This window comes from Phyllobates terribilis, unplaced genomic scaffold (genome assembly GCF_046119375.1).
Source record: "Phyllobates terribilis strain yellow unplaced genomic scaffold, ASM4611937v1 Scaffold_42__1_contigs__length_11168841, whole genome shotgun sequence".
Classification (NCBI taxonomy): Eukaryota; Metazoa; Chordata; class Amphibia; order Anura; family Dendrobatidae; genus Phyllobates; species Phyllobates terribilis.
This window is the reverse complement of record NW_027362802.1, coordinates 4,329,274-4,350,019: the sequence shown is the minus strand read 5'-3', so window position 1 is coordinate 4,350,019 and position 20,746 is coordinate 4,329,274.

The window sequence follows — 20,746 nt, the reverse complement described above, 5'->3', positions numbered from 1 at the left end:
AATATTTTTGGAAGTTGGGGCCTTGTCATTATTTTTTCTTCTTTTAGACCTTTACTGGCCAGTCACGCTGTGGAGTAGTTGGATGCATGTGATGGAGCATTGTCCTGCATGAAAATCATGCTTTTCTTGAACGATACCGACTTCTTCCTGTACCACTGCTTGAAGAATTTGTCTTCCAGAAACTGGCAGTAGGTCTGGGAGTTGAGCTTCACTCCATCCTCAACCCGAAAAGTAACCCACAAGTTCATCTCTGATGATACCAGCCCACACCAGTACCCCACCTCCACCTTGCTGGCGTCTGAGTCTGAGTGAAGCTCTCTGCCCTTTACTGATCCAGCCTCTGGCCCATCCATCTGGCCCATCAAGAGTCACTCTCATTTCATCAGTCCATAAAACATTTGAAAAATCAGTCTTAAGATATTTCTTGGCCCATTCTTGACGTTTTATCTTATGTTTCTTGCTCAAAGGTGGTCGTTTTTTAGTCTTCCTTACCTTAGCCATGTATCGCACACATGTATCGCACACCTTGAGCTTTTTGATACTCCAGTAATGTTGCAGCTCTGAAATATGGCAAAACAGGTGGCGAATGGCATCTTGGCTGCTTAACGCTAGATTTTCCTCAATTCATGGGCGGTTATTTTGCGCCTTTTTTGGCCAACAAGCTTCTTGGGACCCTGTTGGCTATTTGCCATGAAACGCTTGATTGTTCGGTGATCACGCTTCAAATGTTTGGAAATTTCAAGACTGCTGCATCCCTCTGCAAGACATCTCACAATTTTGGACTTTTCAGAGCCCGTCAAATCTCTCTTCTGACCCATTTTGCCAAAGGAAAGGAAGTTGCCTAATAATTAAGCACACCTTATATAGGGTGTTGCTGTCATTAGTCAACACCCCTCCTCATTACAGAGATGCACATCACCAGATTTACTTAATTGGTAGTTGGCTCTCAAGCCTATGCAGCTTGGAGTAGGACAACATGTATAAAAAGTATCGTGATCAAAATACTCATTTGCCTAATAATTATGCACACAGTATATACCAGACAGGAGCCCATAGATTCTGCTGCCTCCAATAATATATCACACAAAGGGTCTATTGCGGCCAGTAACCGCTAGACAGGAAGAGATTCTGACAAAATTGAATAAATAAAATGACAATTTTTATTGATATAAATATAAAAACAAGAAACTTTTAAATTAGGCAAGGGAAAAACCTCCTAAAATCAGGGAATGGAAACACCATAGGTCCGCTGCGTATACAGTATATAGTTGGTAGTGCTAACAGGATCGTATACCTCAGGGTGGCGCTCAAACACGAAATGACAAGTATATTTATTCAAAGAATATAACACTCTAATATAGCGCAAGTGCGACATAAGGAGCTAATTCATAGCATATACATAGTTAAAATGTCCCAAAATATCACAAAAACATCAAAAAACTAGCAGCAACAGGAGGCTACTGCAACCACTGTGTGTAGCTGGTACTAATTATAGGTTCATGTGCATAAAGGCTGGAGGTGGCACACAGACGAGAAATAGGAATAGCTTGTTAATGAAGAAAAGCTGGATATTAGTGTGGCAAGAATACCATAAAGGGGCTTATATATGATGAACACTATGTCAAAGGAACCTAAAAAAATATAAGATGGTGGTGACCAGTGAGCAATGGAAGAAGAGCCTGGGTGAGGTGTGTGCTGCAGAGATAGAAATGAGGGGGCAGAGAACGCTACTACCTGGTGTATGAAGGAGTCCTGGAATGCAGGAGACCAGAGGTGTCCTCCCCACTCCAATAATATATACCTGACAGGAGCCCATAGATTCTGCTGCCTCCAATAATACATATCTGACAGGAGCCCATACATTCTCCTGCCTCCAATAATATATACCTGACAGGAGCCCATAGATTCTGCTGCCTCCAATAATATATACCTGACAGCAGCCCATAAATTCTGCTGGCTCCAATAATATATACCTGGTAGGAGCCCATAGATTCCGCTGCCGCTGCCTGGGGCGATGCCGGGTCCATCCTCCACAGTGCGCACAGGAAGCAGTCCCAGGGCGATGACGTCATTGCCCTGAGACTGACCTCCTGCGCACGCGCCGACAGTGTCGCGCTGCGCAGAGAAGGCAGAGGGGCAGTGCGGCAGAAGGCAGAGCAGGGAGATCGCTCTTCCTGCTGTGCTGCTGCAAAGGGCCCATCACTAATCATATTGGCAGTGCTGCCGATATGATTAGCGAACCGGGGGGGGGCCCACTGTTCTATGATTCAAGGCCCAGTGGGGCTGGGGTGTGTGGCTTGGGGGCGTGGCCATCGGTACCCGGGGCCCACCGGGGGTTTACCCGATCCTCTGATGGACCAGTCTGCCCCTGGACATAATGGCCACTGGCAATTAGATCACTAAGATTTCTAGCTCTCCTTGAGGTCATGGATGGAAAAATTCACCAATGGACCCCACAAGAGAGGGTTATGTAAGAAGTATAGACCAGTGTTTCCTTAGGATAGAATGCATATTTTTCCATTCTGGGTTGTATGTGGTAATGAATCGTGTCAGGCCTTCTACTGACTTAGTTTGCTTGTGACTATACAAAAGTTGGGAGCGGGGCGTTGCTTTGGCCTTATTGTATCCCTTTTTAATCGAACGTTTACTATAACCACGTTGTTCAAACCTCATCCTGAGTGCCGTGGCCTGGGCTTCAAAGCAATGAGGGGAAGAGCAAATCCGCCTCACCCTCAGAAACTGTCCAACCGGGACGGCTCTAATGGTTGCGGGATTATGGGCAGAAGAGGCGTCGATCAGTGAGTTCACTGCCATCGACTTCCTATAAACTTCAGTCCGGATTGAAAAGTCGGAGTCGACCTCCAGGCTCCATGTCAAGGAAGTCAATTTTAGCGGCATCCGCTTTGTATGTCAGGTGGATATTCATGTTTTTAATATTAATTTCTCCCATAAACTTCTTGAGCTGCTGCGCTGTGCCCCTCCAAAGGCAAAAAATATTGTCAATGTACCTGTACCAGCACAGCACATGGTCAGTGGCCCACGCGCCCCCATCACCAAAAAGGAATTTCTCCCAGGAGCCCAGGAAGAGATTGGCGTACGAGGGCGCGCAGGCCGCACCCATGGCCGTGCCACGTTGCTGGAGGTAGAATTGGTCTTTGAAAATAAAAAAATTCTGAGTCAAAATAAAGCTCAGCAGCTCGAGAATAAACCCACATAAAGGGCCGTCCAGGTTGGAGGCCCCAAGGAAAAGGCGGACAGCCTCCAACCCATCAGCGTGGGCTATGTAAGGGTTTCTACATCAGCGGTAACTAAAAGGGTGTCTGAATCCGCCAAGACGCCGTCAACCCGGGTAAGAACATCCGTCGTGTCTTTGATGTATGATGGGAGAGTCTCCACCAGTGGCTTAAGCTAGAAGTCTACGAATTTAAAAATTGGTTCACAGAGACTCTCTATCCCAGACACGATCGGACGTCCAGGTGGGTTGACCGCGTTTTTGTGGATTTTGGGCAGTAAATAAAAAGTAGAAATTTTGGGAAAACGTACTGTGAGCCCATCAAGGATGTTTTTTGAAATAATTCCTGCCTCAAAGGCCTTACCTAGTATGGATTGGAGTTCTGCCGAAAAGGAGGTTAATGGATTGTATGACAACTTGGTATTATTATTATTATTTATTATTATAGCGCCATTTATACCATGGCGCTTTACATGTGAGAAAGGGGTATAATACAAGAACAATTACATTAATCTTGAACACAATGTGACAGCGACTGGTACAGGAGGAGCGAGGACCCTGCCCGCGAGGGCTCACAATCTACGAGAGATGGGTGAGGATACAGTAGGTGAGGGTAGAGCTGGTCGTGCAGCGGTATGGTGCAGCAGTGGTTACTGCAGGTGGTAGGCTTGTCGGAAGAGATGGGTCTTCAGGTTCCTTTTGAAGATTTCCACGGTAGGCGAGAGTCTGATATGTTGGGGTAGAGAGTTCCAGAGTAGGGGGGAAGCATGGGAGAAATCTTGTATACGATTGTGGGAGGAGGAGATAAGAGGGGAGTACAGCAGGAGATCTTGTGAGGATCGGAGGTTGCGTGCAGGTATGTAACGGGAGACTGGGTCGGAGATATATGGAGGAGACAGGTTGTGAATGGGTTTGTATGTCATGGTTAGGGTTTTGAACTGGAGTCTCTGAGCAATGGGGAGCCAGTGAAGAGACTGACAGAGAGGAGAGGCCGGGGAATAGTGGGGGGACAGGTTGATTAGTCGAGCAGCAGAGTTTAGGATAGATTGGAGGGGTGCGAGAGTGTTAGAGTATAGGTGTTTTATCACGTAATTGACATAATGCCTCCTTTTCATAGAGAGCACACGGCCACACTACGATATTCCCCCCTTTGTCTGCTTGTTTAAACACTAAGTCAGAATATGACTGAAGTTTTGTAATAGCAGCCCTCTGGGGTATGTAAGATTATCATGTCCACGTGCAGTGGATAGTTTCTTAAAATCCTCGGAAACCAGCTTAGTAAAGATCTCAACTGCAGGGCTAATTAACAAGGGGGGAAAGCGTGTGGATTTAGGAAAGACATGAGGAGGAAACCTACCTCTAGCTACAGGGGCCTGTTCACCAAGGATATCTGTAACAGCAGCAGCAGCAATGGACCCTCTTATGCTGTATACACTGCTACAAACCCTGCCTGCCTGCCTAACTCCTGCTATCACATTCACCACTGAATATATGAAGCTGGATTAGTCCTCAGAAGGACTGTTAGTTCAGATGGATATATATCTGTAGCGTCGGCGTCCCTGCCCTCTGCTAGGCAGGGACGCTGTTCCCCTCACCTCTCTGCTCCGAGCCCGGCGTCCTCCTCCCGCTCTGCTGGCAGCGCGCGCTCCTTCCCGGCCCCTGTGCTTAGGGCGCGCGCGCGCTCCCCTCCTCTTAAAGGGGCCGCGCGCGCCGTCCTAAGGAGTCCCCGGCCTGCTAGTCTACCTGGAGGCTCCGCCGTCACGTGCTGTGACCATCTGCCATTCCAGAGACTCCTGCCCGCTCACCTGGGAGCGCACACCTGTTACCTGCCTGCTAGCCTACCTGGAGGTTCCGCCGTCACGTGCTGTGACCACCTGCCATTCCAGAGACTCTCGCTTGCTCACCTGGGAGCATACATCAACCATCTGCCTGCTAGCCTACCTGGAGGCTCTGCCATCACAGGTCGTACCTACCCTTTATCCAGAGACTGCCCCAGTCACTTGCCGTGACCTCCAGCCCGTTCACCCAGAGACTGCCCCGGTCACTTGCCGTGACCTCCAGCCCGTTCACCGAGAGACTGCCCCGGCCACTTGCCGTGACCTCCTGCCCGTTCTTCCAGAGACTGCCCCGGTCACTTGCCGTGACCTCCTGTCCGTTCACTCAGAGACTGTCCTGGTCACCTGCTGTGACTGCCTGCCCATCTTCCCTGGTCGCCACCTGCTCCCTTACAAGGACCGCCCCCTTGTATAGTAGCTCAGAGGTTCCGCCTCCCAGACCCGTTACAGTTTGCTCGGGCCATGGAACCCGGTGGCACCCAAGCTCCCTCGCTCTCGGACCTGTGTCATGAACTGTCCCGTCAGAGGTCCCAACAGGAGTCCATCCTGGGTCACCTACGGAATGTCAATTCTCGCCTGGACACTCTGACTGCTCCACCTGCAACCACCGCCAGTGCCATGACTCGCAACCCGGCAGCTCCGCTACCCACTAATACCATGGTATCCTACCCCGGACCCCGGCTTTCTGCACCTCCTCGCTTCGGAGGCGACTCCGCCCAGGCTCGGGGCTTCATAAATCAGTGCACCCTGCACTTTGAACTTTTGTCCCACCAGTTTAACTCCGACCGGGCCAAAATTGCCTTCATCATGTCCCATCTCACCGGGGAGGCCCTGGCCTGGCTAAATCCTCTATGGGAGAGAGGAGACCCCCTGGTCTCCAACTTGCCTGCTTTTCTCTCGGCTTTCCGGAAAGTCTTCGACGAACCCGGACGGAAGACCTCATCCGCATCATCACTGCTACGCCTCCGTCAGGGAAGTCTCACCGTGGGCCAATATGCCATACGGTTCCGTACCCTTGCCTCGGAGCTGGCCTGGGATAACGACGCTCTGGTATCCGTCTTCTGGGAGGGTCTGTCCAGCCGTATTAAGGATGAACTTGCCGGTCGGGACATTCCTACCACTCTCGATGATCTAATAACTCTTGCCACCCGGATTGACCTACGGTTCCAGGAGCGTGCCAAAGAGGTCACCCGTGAGAGGAGGATTCCACGTCTAGCTCCTACTTTTCAGAGACCCGTCATTCCCTCCGTCTCTACCCAGGTACACTCTCCTGAGCCTATGCAGGTCGACCAGACCAAGATGGTCAAAACCCGTCAGGACTCACGCCGTGCCGAGGGGAGCTGCTTCTACTGTGGCAGTAAGGAGCACCGGATCCGTGCCTGCCCGGAGAGGTCGGGAAACGCCTGTGTCTAGGTTCGCTCAGAGAGGTCGACCTAGACAAGAATAAATCCTCTCCATCTCTGCTGCTGTCAGTCTCAATCGTCTGCGGGGAGAACCGTTATTTCGAACTAGCCCAACTTGACTCTGGAGCAGCCGGGAATCTTATTTCACAGTCCCTAGTAGAAAAATACCGCATTCCCACCAAACCTCTGGCTGTACCATTATCTGTCGCTGCTGTGGATGGGGGCCTCTTACCACGTCCCATCCAACTCATCACCGAATCCATAACCCTGCAGGTGGGAATGCTGCATTCTGAGAGCATCTCTTTTCATGTTCTGCCTGGACTCTCTCACGCCCTCTTACTAGGTCTTCCTTTGCTCCAGAGACATGCACCCGTGATTGACTGGCAGACCGGAGAAGTTCTTCGCTGGGGACAGGACTGTCATAAGACTTGTTTGGTTCCTGTTCATCCCGTCCGTCCTTCTCCTACCCCAACTAATCTACCTGGACTTCCGATTCCCTATTGGTCATTTGCTGATGTCTTTAATAAAAAGGAGGCAGAGACATTACCCCCTCATAGACCATACGACTGTCCTATCGACCTGTTACCCGGTACTACTCCTCCCCGTGGGCGTATTTACCCATTGTCCACTGCTGAGACCCGGTCGATGTCCGAATATATTGAGGAGAATTTGGCCAGGGGATTCATCCGGAAATCTACCTCCCCGGCGGGAGCAGGCTTCTTCTTCGTAAAAAAGAAGGACGGCTCTCTCCGTCCCTGTATAGACTATAGAGGTCTTAACCAGATCACGGTGAAGAATAAGTACCCCCTTCCGCTCATTCCAGAATTATTTGATCGCCTGAGGGGGGCTAGAGTCTTCACCAAACTGGACCTCCGTGGGGCGTACAACCTGGTCCGTATCCGTCAAGGGGATGAATGGAAGACTGCATTCAACACCCGGGACGGCCACTATGAATATCTGGTAATGCCCTTTGGTCTCTGTAACGCTCCTGCCGTCTTTCAAGAGTTGGTCAATGACATCTTCCGGGACCTTCTCTACTCCTGCGTTGTGGTGTACCTGGACGACATCTTGGTCTTCTCTCCGGATCTCCAGACTCACCGGAGGGACGTTCGTCAGGTCCTGCTCAGGCTCAGGCAGAATCAACTCTTCGCTAAATATGAGAAGTGCCTCTTTGAGCAGACCTCGCTTCCGTTTTTGGGCTACATTATTTCTCAGACCGGCCTACGAATGGATCCAGAGAAACTGTCTGCCATCGAGAAATGGCCCCGACCGGAGGGGTTGAAGGCCATTCAGCGGTTCCTGGGCTTCGCCAACTACTACCGCCTCTTCATACCACACTTCTCTTCCCGGACTGCCCCAATTTCCGCGCTCACCCGTAAGGGTACTAATCCCAAAGAGTGGCCGCCCGAAGCAGAGGAGGCCTTTCTTTCCTTTAAACAGGCCTTCTCTTCCGCCCCGGTACTACATCGCCCGGACGGCAACAAGCAGTTCTTCCTGGAAGTTGACGCCTCCTCCTCTGGAGCCGGAGCGGTACTTACTCAAAAATCATCTTCCGGGAGGATGGTAACTTTCGGCTTCTTCTCTAAACTCTTCTCCTCCTCAGAGCGCAATTATTCCATAGGAGACCGAGAGTTGTTGGCCATCAAACTGGCATTGGAGGAGTGGCGTTACCTGCTCGAGGTGGCTCTTCATCCGGTAATAATTTACACTGACCACAAGAACTTGGCTTATCTCCAGCATGCCCAGAGACTTAACCCGCGCCAAGCCCGGTGGTCCTTGTTTTTTGCTCGCTTTGATTTTGTTCTACATTTTCGCCCGGCTGACAAGAACATCAAAGCGGACGCCTTGTCCCGATCCTTTCTGGTATCTGACCTCGAGGAAGAACCTAAACATATCATTGATCCCGCCAGAGTAATGCAGGTGGCTCCCGTGAGTCTAAATCGTCTTCCTCCCGGTAAGACGTTCGTATCAGTACCTGATCGGGAGAAGATCCTACACTGGGGTCATTCGTCTAAACTAGCTGGCCACGCCGGTCAGAAAAAGACCCTCCAGCTTATTACCCGGCACTACTGGTGGCCTAACCTGCACAAGGATGTAATAGACTTTGTTTCTGCCTGTGTGTCCTGCGCCCGTAACAAAGTTCCGAGACACCTGCCAGCCGGCCGCCTTCTTCCTCTGCCAGTACCTGCTGCCCCCTGGCAGCATATAGCGATGGACTTCATAACTGATCTGCCCGTCTCTGCCGGTTGTACGGTCATTTGGTTGGTCGCTGACCGCTTTTCCAAGATGGCTCACTTCATTCCCCTGCCAGGCCTCCCGTCTGCACCCGAGCTGGCTAAAGACTTTATCCGCCACATCTTCCGTCTTCATGGCCTGCCCCGTCACATCGTGTCGGATCGAGGGGTACAGTTCACTCCTCGTTTCTGGAGAGCCACTTGTAAATTGCTAGACGTCAGCCTGGACTTCTCCTCCGCTTACCACCCACAGTCTAATGGTCAAGTGGAGCGGATCAATCAGAACCTGACCAGTTACCTCCGGCACTTCGTTAATGCCCACCATTCTGACTGGGTGGATCTCCTGCCATGGGCCGAATTCTCGTACAACAATCACGAGAGCGAATCTTCCTCCAAATCCCCGTTTTTTGTAGTCTTCGGTCAGCATCCTCGGATCCCGTTTCCCGCCTCCACCTCGGTGGACAATCCGGCTGCGGAATCTCTTGTTAACAAATTTTCCTCCATATGGGAGAGTACCCGGTCCGCACTCCTTCTGTCATCCGAGCGTATGAAAAGACATGCTGACAAAAAACGTCTGGATCCTCCTCAATTCCGTCCTGGGGATAAAGTCTGGCTCTCGTCCAAGTATGTCCGGCTCAAGATTCCTTCCTATAAGTTAGGGCCTCGGTTCATCGGTCCTCTGGAGGTCATCAGTCAGATCAACCCGGTGGCCTATAAATTGAAACTCCCGGCCAACTTGCGGATCCCTAACTGCTTCCATGTATCTCTCCTCAAACCCGTGGTACTTAACTCTTTTTCCAAGTCTACAGGTACGCCTTCTGCTCCGGTTTCCGCTGAAAACGAGTTTGAGGTAGAGAACATTCTGGCCACCAAAAGGGTAAGAGGAAAAACCTTTTTTCTGGTAGATTGGAAGGGGTTTGGTCCTGAGGAGAGAACGTGGGAGTCCCGGGAGAACATCCATGCCCCTCTCATCCTTGCTAAATTTCTGTCTGGCCTAAAAAAGGGGGGGCCTAAAGGGGGGGGTACTGTAGCGTCGGCGTCCCTGCCCTCTGCTAGGCAGGGACGCTGTTCCCCTCACCTCTCTGCTAAGAGCCCGGCGTCCTCCTCCTGCTCTGCTGGCAGCGCGCGCTCCTTCCCGGCCCCTGTGCTTAGGGCGCGCGCGCTCCCCTCCTCTTAAAGGGGCCGCGCGTGCCGTCCTAAGGAGTCCCCGGCCAATGGCCGGAGGACTTCATCATATATAAGGCACCTCCTCCAAAATGGAGGTGCCCGAGCAATGTTGTTGCACTGTTCTACTCTGCTTCAGCCCTCAGGTCCCGTTGCCAGTTTCCTGTCAGTTACCTGCCTGATTCCTGCCAGAGTCCTGCCAGTTTGCTGCCTGTTTCCTGCCTGACATTCCTGCTGCCTGCTTGCTAGCCTGAGGTCCGACGGTCTGCCTTACTACTCCTGTCAGTCTGTCTAAGGACCAGCCTGCCCGCTCACCTGGGAGCGCACGTCAGCTACCTGCCTGCTTGCCTGAGGTCCGACGGTCTGCCTTACTACTCCGGTCAGTCTGTCTATGGACCAGCTTGCCCGCTCACCTGGGAGCGCACACCAGTTACCTGCCTGCTAGCCTACCTGGAGGCTCCGCCGTCACGTGCTGTGACCATCTGCCATTCCAGAGACTCCTGCCCGCTCACCTGGGAGCGCACACCTGTTACCTGCCTGCTAGTCTACCTGGAGGCTCCGCCGTCACGTGCTGTGACCATCTGCCATTCCAGAGACTCCTGCCCGCTCACCTGGGAGCGCACACCTGTTACCTGCCTGCTAGCCTACCTGGAGGTTCCGCCGTCACGTGCTGTGACCACCTGCCATTCCAGAGACTCTCGCTTGCTCACCTGGGAGCATACATCAACCATCTGCCTGCTAGCCTACCTGGAGGCTCTGCCATCACAGGTCGTACCTACCCTTTATCCAGAGACTGCCCCAGTCACTTGCCGTGACCTCCAGCCCGTTCACCCAGAGACTGCCCCGGTCACTTGCCGTGACCTCCAGCCCGTTCACCGAGAGACTGCCCCGGCCACTTGCCGTGACCTCCTGCCCGTTCTTCCAGAGACTGTCCCGGTCACTTGCCGTGACCTCCTGCCCGTTCACTCAGAGACTGTCCTGGTCACCTGCTGTGACTGCCTGCCCGTCTTCCCTGGTCGCCACCTGCTCCCTTACAAGGACCGCCCCCTTGTATAGTAGCTCAGAGGTTCCGCCTCCCAGACCCGTTACAATATCTTGCTTTAGAATACCTATATTTAACTACTACACTGCCAATTCTGTCTCTAGCTCAGCAGCATCTCTCCCTACTCTGCCTGTTTCTGGGTTAGACTGTGACAAGCATAGCAGCACCAGGTCTTATATAGACCCAATGATGCTGTGCAGCCAGCCAATCACTGTAATGCTACAACCAACATGGCTACGACATTACAGTGTGTGGCAAGCAATCCCTGCATGTTTATTGGCTCTCTAAAGATCGCCCAACATGCAGGGTGGGGATCTAAGCTCCTGCCCGAGCAACCCGGAAATACTCGCAGAGTGCCGAGCATGTCGAGCACCATGATGCTCAGGTGAGTACCAAGTAGTGGCGAGCAGGCTCGCTCATCACTAGTCAGTACAATTTCATTGATATGGGAGTTGCATAGTTTTTTAAGTGGTGAAAAAAAGCTTAGAAGTTGTAAAGAAAAAATATGTTGCATTGTGTTGCCATTTTCCAAGACCTGTAGTGTTTTATTTTCCCATCAACGTAGCTGTGTGAGGGCTTATTTTTTGTTTGGCAAGTTGACTATTTTTTATTCCAATTTGGTGTACATACGACACTGTTCGCATTTCAGTGAATTTTTTGGGCACTTTGATTTTTTTTCCCTTTATAGCACTTATCTTAAGATGGCTTGGATTCATAGGAGCACCAAGATGGAAGCCATAGGGACATTCAGCAGGTCCCCGATTTCAAGGTAACCTATCGCAATCACATTGCGGAGGGGCCAAAGGGAACAGAGGCACCGGTGAACTTTCCATTTATATTCCCTGTCAGAGATTGAGAGCAGCATCTAAATAGGTGAATGGCAGCTATATTTCATCTGGAACCCTTCTGAAAATGTGCACAGTAAAAGTGAAAACAACTTGCTGTGTGTATATTCTGTCTTTTGCAACTTATTTGAATCACTTCAGACTTCGAAAGCCAGGAAGTGGCTAAAAGAAGTGATGTTTACAGAAAAAATACCCCTTAAAATGTAACTTTTAATAACAGCTCATTTAAAATATGTATATTTAAAATTGTGTGCCAACATAAGAGAATAGGGATCAACAGGTCTAGTTAGGGACAGCCGTCGTGGAGTGGGGGTTCAAATTGCGTCAACCAGTAGGGTGCCAACCTCCGATTTCAAATAGGATTCATCTTGCAAGCAACATGTAGGGAGAGGCAGCTATATTATACTCACCTAACTGTTTGTTGCAGGGCAGTTGATACAAAAACCACCCCTGTGGAGCATTATTTACCTCATGATTGCGTTTGTCTTGAATTTTAAATACACATATTTTTATTGAGATATTGTTAAAAGTTAAATTTTAAGGGGTATTTTTGTCTGTAAACCATAGTGTATTACCCTCCTTTTTGTTAGCCAATTTAAAAGAAGTGGCCTCACCATTTTTCAGGTCAGTCACTTCTTTTAGCTGCTCTTACCACTACTATCTTATGTATAAAATTTTTTTTAAAAAGTCTGTTTCAAAGTTACCGCAAAAAATACTTAAAGACCAACAAAGAATGTGTCTCAGTAAAAATATCACCAGCATTATTTTGAAGCTTCTGCTTCAAAAAGTATACGGGTATACCAGCATTCAAAAGATGCCATGTGCACCTACCTTTAGATACATATGCCTTCTGTGTAACCCGAGTGGCATCTGACATGTGGTCATCTCTTATGACCCCTGCACACATGCGGATCCCTGCATATGTACTGTCATGTCCATTAGCTCTCAAAAAGCAAACTGAAAAATTGCAGAACTTTTTTTCTCTATCCTACTCTCTCTCTTTTTTTCAACAGTATTATAACTAGCCCGAAAAAGGTGTGAATTAAAAACAACAACTCCATATTGTTGCATCATTGCTACATTATTTTGCTGCACTGATAAAAGCATTAAACAAATAGAAACATTGTAATAATAAATAAAGTTAGCTTATTTTGTTTGAGACTCCATAAGGGGTTAACTGCCATTTTTACATTTTTGGAAATTATCCCTCATAGTTTTACATTAAACAATAGTTTATATATCTTTTTATTTCATGAATCCTATCTTGAAAAACCGTTTAAACGTGCAGGAGGCTATGATGGTAACACACTATTAATATGCATTCATTCCTTACAAATATTCCCCAGTTTTGACTGTTCAATACCTGCTGAATCTATAAATAAGCTTAAGTGTTGTGACAGGACAGTTCCACTGTTTAGACTACACCATTTAAGAGAAGTAATGAACACATTTTGAGGGCAGGAAGTATAAATTGTCCTCCCACACTCCAAAGACATACTGATAGGAAATTTAGATTGTGAGCCCCAATGTGGACAGCGATGAAATATGTGCTGTGGAATTAATGGCCCCATAGAAGTGAAATGAATAAATAAGTCAGGCGAGGAAGAGAGCAATGACATTTTTCTTTCATCTTTCACCCCTTCCCAACATGCGCTATACATGTACTGCTCTGTGGGAGTTGCGTTCCCGCAAAGAGCAGTACATGTATGGCGCGGTGATCGGGTGGGCTCACGCTGAGCGCCGCTGTGATCACATGCGGGTGTCACCTCTGTGTGAGAGCTGACACCCCACAGAACTGCCCACGATCAGTGTTAGCACCGATCGCGGGCGTTTAACCCCTCTGATGCTGCAGTCAATAGTGACCGGGACATCGCAGGGCATCGCAGAGGGAGTGGGCTCCCTCTGTGATGCCATCAACACAAAGCAATGTGATCATGCTGTGTTGGTGGTCTTCATAGTGACCCCCCGGTCCCAAAATGGCTGCGGGGTCCTTCAGGCTCCTGCAGGAAGGTGGACTCTCAGTGCCTGCTCAGAGAGCTGGAGCTGAGACGCCTCCTTCCTGCCTGTCAGATGCTGCTCTAATGCTTTGCAGTACAGATGCATTGCAGAGCATCAGCTCAGTGATCTGACAGTTTGAAGATGATGTCCCACCCAGAGACAAGGTAAAAAAGTAATAAAACTTTTAATAAAAATTATAAAAATATATTTTTTAAAAAATCACAAAATAAAGAAAAAAAAGAAAAAATATTAATCCAGCAGATATTTATCTATGTAAAAAAAAAAACAATAAAACTACACAGATTTGGTATCTCTGCGTCCGTAACGAACTGACCTATAAAACTGTCCCACTAGTTAACCCCTTTAATGAACACCATAAAAAAAAGTAAAAAAACAAGGCAAAACAATGCTTTATCATCATGCCATCAAACAAAAAGTGGAATAAAACGCAATCAAAAAGACGCCTGTAAATAAATATGGTACCACTGAAAACGTCATCTTGTCGTCACCATGCAGCTCCATCAGCAGAAAAAGTTACCGCTCTCAGAATAAAGCGTTGTCAAAATAATTATTTTTTCTATAAAATAGTTTTTTATTGTGTAAAAGCGCCAAAGCATAAAAAAATTATATAAATGTGGTATAGCTGTAATCGCAGTGACCCGAAGAATAAATCTGCCTTATCAATTTTACCACACACAGAATGGCATATAAAAATCCCCAAAAAACAATTCCTGAATTGCTGGATTTTGTTCATTCTGCCTCCCAAAAATCGGAATAAATAGTGATCAAAAATGTCACGTGTCCGAAAATGGTACCAGTAAATACGTCAACTCATCCCGCAAAAATCAAGCCCTTACATGACTCTGTCGGCCAAAATAGAGAAAAATTATAGCTCTCAAAATATGGTGTTGCAAAAACTTGTTTTTACCATACAAAAGCGTCTTTTAGTGTGTGACAGCTGCCAATCATAAAAACCCGATATAAACACTGGAATCGCACCGACCCAAAGAATAAAATCATCTAATCACTTATACTGCACTAGGAAAGGTGTAAAAAATATATAAAACCAATTCTTCACATGCTGTTGATTTATTCATTCTGCCTCCCAAAGATTGCAGTAAGGCTCGGCTCACATTTATCCGATGCTCTGCGCTGAGCCCTTACACCGTGGTTTCCATGGAAATCTCTGAATTATGTGATTCAGACGGAGCCCGCGGCAGAAGATTCCCTGTAATGAGGCAAATGGAGGCACTGTGGACGCCGGTGACATGTGATCCCACGGTGTCCATCTTTTTATTGAAGTAAACTGAATTAAAGTGCCATCGGCCACAGTTCTGTGCACTTCTGAAAAGAAGGATTACACTGAACATAGGCCTGACGGGGTTCAGACTAACTCTGCTGCCTCATTATAGTGAATGAAACCTTTGGGGATTTCATATAAATCAAATCACTCGGAGATTTAGATGGAAACCCCAATATAAGTGCTCAGCGTAGAGCGCAGTAAAAACGTGATCCAAAATGTTTTGTAAAATGTTCCAAATAAAAGCTTCAACTCCATTCACAAAAAAAGCCTCCTCTCAGGTCTGTCATCTGTTAACAATAATATAGGGCCTCCACATTACTGATAGCACAAAGACTCTGGAAAAACGAAATGGCTTCTCGCCCTCCAAAAGAAATCCAACAAATTCTGAACTCTCAAATCCAAATTTCCCCCTCCATTCTGCGCTCCAGTGTGTGTATAAATTTATGGATGCATGTCTCCAGAAGAACGAGCAGGGTATAATGTACTGGTCACTAAAACGTACTGGTCACTTCAGCATACAGGTCACTACAATGGCAGTTTGAAATCTTCACTTAGCAACATCCACTGTGCTTGTTTTAGGAAAACACCCATGAAGTCAAAATCGTCACTACACCTGTAGATAAATTCACAAAGGAGTATAATTTCCAAAATGGGGTCACTTGAGTGGGATTCTGCTCTTCTAGCACGTAGGGTCTCTGTATATGGACTCCACAAACTATTCTAAGAAAATTTGCGCTCCAGGAGGCAAAAAGCGATCTGTCCCTCCCGAATCTCGCCGTGTGGCTAAGCAGTACTGTACAGCCACACATGGGATATTTATACATTCAGCCGAAATTGTGGGACAAATTTTGGTGCCATTTTTACCCATTTCCCAGTGTGAAAATGTAAAATCTGGGGCTAAAACAAAATTTTTGTGGTAAAAATGTAATTATTTTTTCTTTACTGCCCAATGGTATAAAATGATGTGACAGACCTGTGATATCAATATGATCACTGCACCCTTAGATTAATTCATTGTGAGTTGTAGTTTGTAAAAAGAGGTCACTTATGGGGCGTTCAGCTGATCTGGAAACTCAGGGGCTCTACCAATGTGACATGGCACCCTCAAACCTGTCCAACAAAATCTGAACTCCAATACGGTGCTTCTTCCCTTCTGAGCTTTGCACTATGCCTAAAAAGTAGTTTTTGACCTCATAAGGGGTAACTGCATATTCAAGAGAAATTGATGAACAAATTTTGGAGTCCATTTTTTCCTGTTACCCTTTTGAAAATGCAAAATTTTGTGCTAAAAAACATTCTTGTGGGAAAAATTAGTTTTTTTTTATTTTCACGGCTCAATGTTGTAAACTTCTGTGAAGCACTTGGAGGTTTTAAGTGCTCACCACATATCTAGATAAGTTCCCTAAGATGTCTAGCTTCCAAAATGGTGTCACTTGTGGGGGGGTATTTGCATACTCAAGAAAGATTGCACAACCGATTTTGGAGTCCATTTTCTCCTGTTACCCTTGAGAAAATGCAAAATTTTGTGCTAAAAAACATTCTTGTGGGAAAAATTAGTTTTTTTTTATTTTCACGGCTCAATGTTGTAAACTTCTGTGAAGCACTTGGGGGTTTAAAGTGCTCACCACACATCTAGATAAGTTCCCTGAGGTATCCAGCTTCCAAAATGGTGTCACTTGTGGGGGGGTTCCACTGTTTAGGCACATCAGTGGCTCCCCAAACGCGACATGGCGTCCACAAATTATTCCAGCAAATTTTACATTCAAAAAGTCAAATGGTGCTCCTTCCCTTCCGAACCCTGCCATGCGCCCAAACAGTGGTTTTCCTCACATATGAGGCTTACTCAGGAGAAATTGAACAATGAATGGTATGGGGAAATTTATCCTATTACTCTTATGAAAATGCAAAATTTGTGGCCGAAAAACATTTTTGTGGGAAAAATGTGAAAATTTTATTTTTACAGCTCAATGTTATAAATTTCTGTGAAGCATCTGGGGGTTCAAGATGCTCACCACCCATCTAGATAAGTTCCTTGAGGGGTCTAGTTTACAAAATAGTGTCAATTGTGGAAGGTTTCCACTGTTTAGGCACATGAGGGCTCCCCAAACGCTACATGGCATGTGCTTATTATTCTAGCAAATTTTACTTTCAAAAAGTCAAATGGCATTCCTTTCATTCCAAGCCCTTCTGTGCATCCAAAGAGTAGTCTTCCTCCACATATTGGGTATCTGCATTCTAAGGAGAAATTAGACAACAAATTGTATGGTGTAATTTTTCCTGTTACTCTAGTGAAGATACAAAGTTCCCTGAAGGGTCTAGTTTCCAAAATGGTGTCACTTGTGGGAGGTTTCCACTGTTTAGGCACATCAGGGGCTCCCCAAACACGACATGGCATCCGTTAATTATGCCTGCAAATTTTACATTCAAAAAGTCAAATGGAGCTCATTCCCTTCCGAACCCTGCCGTGCGCCCAAACAGTGGTTTTCTCCCACTTATTGGGAATTGGTGTGCTCAACAGAAACTGCACAACAAATTTTGGGGTAAATTTTCCCCTGTTGCTCTTGTGAAAGTAAAAAAAATGGTTCTAAAGAAACATTTTTGTAAAAAAAAAAAAAGTTAAATGTTTATATTTTCCTTCCACATTCCAAAAATTCCTGTGAAGCACATGAAGGGTTAATAAACTTCTTGAATGTGGTTTTGAGCACCTTGAGGGGTTCAGTTTTTAGAATTGTGTCACTTTTGGGTATTTTCTGTCATATAGACCCCTCAAAGTCATTTCAAATGTGATGTGATCCCTAAAAAAATGGTTTTGTAAATTTTGTTGGAAAAATGAGAAATCGCTGGTCAACTTTCAACCCATATAACTTCCTAACAAAAAAAAATTGGGTTCCAAAATTGTGTTGCTGTAAAGTAGACATGTGGGAAATGTAATTTATTAACTATTTTGTGTGACATATCTCTCTGATTTAAGAGCATAAAAATTAAAATTTTGAAATTTGCAACATTTTCACTAAATTTCTGATTTTTTCACAAATAAAAGTAAGTCATATCAAATAAATTTTACCACTATTATGAAGTACAATATGTCATGAAAAAAACAATCTCAGAATCACCAGGATCTGTTGAAGTATTCTAGAGTAATTACCTCATAAATTGACAGTGGTCAGAATTAAAAAAATTGGCCTGGTCAGGAAGGTGAAAACAGGTTTCGGGGTGAAGTGGTTAAAGAGAACCTGACAACTGAAACATGCTGCCAAATCCACAGACAGCATGTATTCGAAACTGGCTGTATGAACTTAGCCAAGTATGTTGACTCTAAAATGCTGCAGGGTTTCAGAGAAAAAGACGTTTAAAAAAAAAAACGACGTATCTTTAGCAACTTCCCCTGCCCACTGCCCTGGATTGACAAGTCTCTGCCTACGTGCACGCATAAACATACACTTGATAATTCAAGCCAGTGGCAAGGAGAAACCGACGGGAATACACCTGTCCAACTAGTCTACAAGTGGATTGGGCAGCATGTATCAGCTCTCAGGTTCTCTTTAAGTCCTTTACTGGCTAGCCAAGCAGTGGAGACTTTGATGCATGCAGTGGAGCATAGTCATGCATAAAAATCATGGTTTTCTTCAAAGATGCAGACTTTTTCCTGTACTATTGCTTGAAGAAAGTGTCTTCTAAAAACTATCATTAGATTTGGTAGTTGATTCTGAGTCCATATTCAACCCAAAAAGGTCCAAATATCTCATCTTAAATAACCTCAACCCATAGCAGTACCCCACCTCCACCTTGCAGGTGCCCGAGTCAAACTGGAGGTCTGTGCCCATTACTGATCCAGCCATGGGCTCATCCATTTGGTCCACCAAGAGTCATTCACATCTCATCAGTCTGTAAAACCCCTGAAAAAGCTGTATTCAGATATTTCTTGGCCCAGTCTTGATGTTTCAATGTCTGTCTTGTTCATTGGCGGTCGGGTTTCAGCCTTTCTTACCTTGGCCATGTCTCTGACCATTCAACACCTTGTAATAGGCTACAATTGGACTGTGTGTTGACCATGTGCAGTTTATTGTGTTAATGGATAAAAAACATGTTTGCCTGAACTTATATTTCATAAACATGATGTAGGCTATGTAACCTGTGAGATGAGAGGTAAAAAGGTATAATAAATTATGCCATATTTGTGCCTTAAGAAATAGTTTTTTTGTTTAAATTGCACTGAATAATGAATGAGGGACAATGTTTCTGATGACCATGTTTTCTCCATAAGTAGTTAACTTTCAGCTCACCTTCATGAAGTTTACAGGCTTTAAACTTAGTGTTTCTGACATAGCTTGTGAGAGACCCTTTATATCTTACTTTTAATGTCTCTTTCTATGTGTCTGTACAAATCTACTGCATGGATAGGTACAGTTTGATGGCATGTTCTAAATAAATACTAATAAATAATACATTTTACAGTCACTACACATGCATACATAATGTAGACATTTATTATCCCAGTACCGTTGGATGATTACAATGCTGGACTATAAAAATAACTGCATCATGTAAAATTCCCATTATATATTTTTAACCAATGCTCTTCTTAGCACTTGTTATTTATTTCATAATTACTAATGTTCTGTATAGTCGTAAGCATGGTTTAGGGCGCAAATTCATCATGACTATAACTCAGCACACAATTTGCATTTATACTTCATATGTGTGATTCTGTGTATAAACAGAGCAATGGAAAGAATGATAGTAGGCCACAATATTAATCAAACTAATAACTTTTATTTGTATATATTGTAAAGCAGCGCTAGTCATCATGCTGGGGGACACTCGCTGTATCGGGTCAATTAAAGCTCACAAGGCAACACCTTTCCGGTATTTTACAATCCAGCAGTTTATTATACTTCATAACTGCTTCTAACTGAGTCCAACTCAGTGGCTCACCGACATATCACACATATAATGTCCAAGAGTCTTTCCCGCAGCAGACACGTCCACTTCGCTCCAGATACAGCCCTCAGCAAGGCAACAACATAAATGTCCACATAAATCAGTGTTTTTACCTTTGCCAGGTTTTAGCTGCTTCAGGTTTGTTCTGCCATTGCGGCTTCCCAGATGGGGGTATCCAACCCTCGTACCTTCAACAGCTTTACACAGCTAACATCCAGCCTTTGCCTTTCAGGCTTCACCAGGCCTCACCAGGCTAACGGTGTCCCACACGGGAACAGGCCTCACGCCTTACACACCGGTCTCAAAACTACCAGGGTTTATATATCTTCCAGTGCACACACAGGACCTGTGCTGATGTCACAGCCATGTGATCAGACCTTCTGTGTGCACAGGACCTGTGCTGATGTCACAGTCATGTGATCAGTCACCTGAGGGGGAGGTACATGGTCAGCCAAAACACAACCTGGACCATTACAGTAATGCCGCAAGCAGCTGCATTACAATATATACAGATAGATGGGGGAACAAAGAGCAAGGTGCATATGGTTATGAACCATAGGTCACATCACCATGAAACTCCTAAACGCATAAATGAATAGGCATTACAAAGTATGCCACAATAATGATAATGTAATATAATAACACCCCTGTAGAGTACATAGCAAAAGAGATCACAATATACAGACAAAACTATGTAGGTCTCTCAGATGCATGTACTCAATATCAGAATCATCGCTGCATGACACATA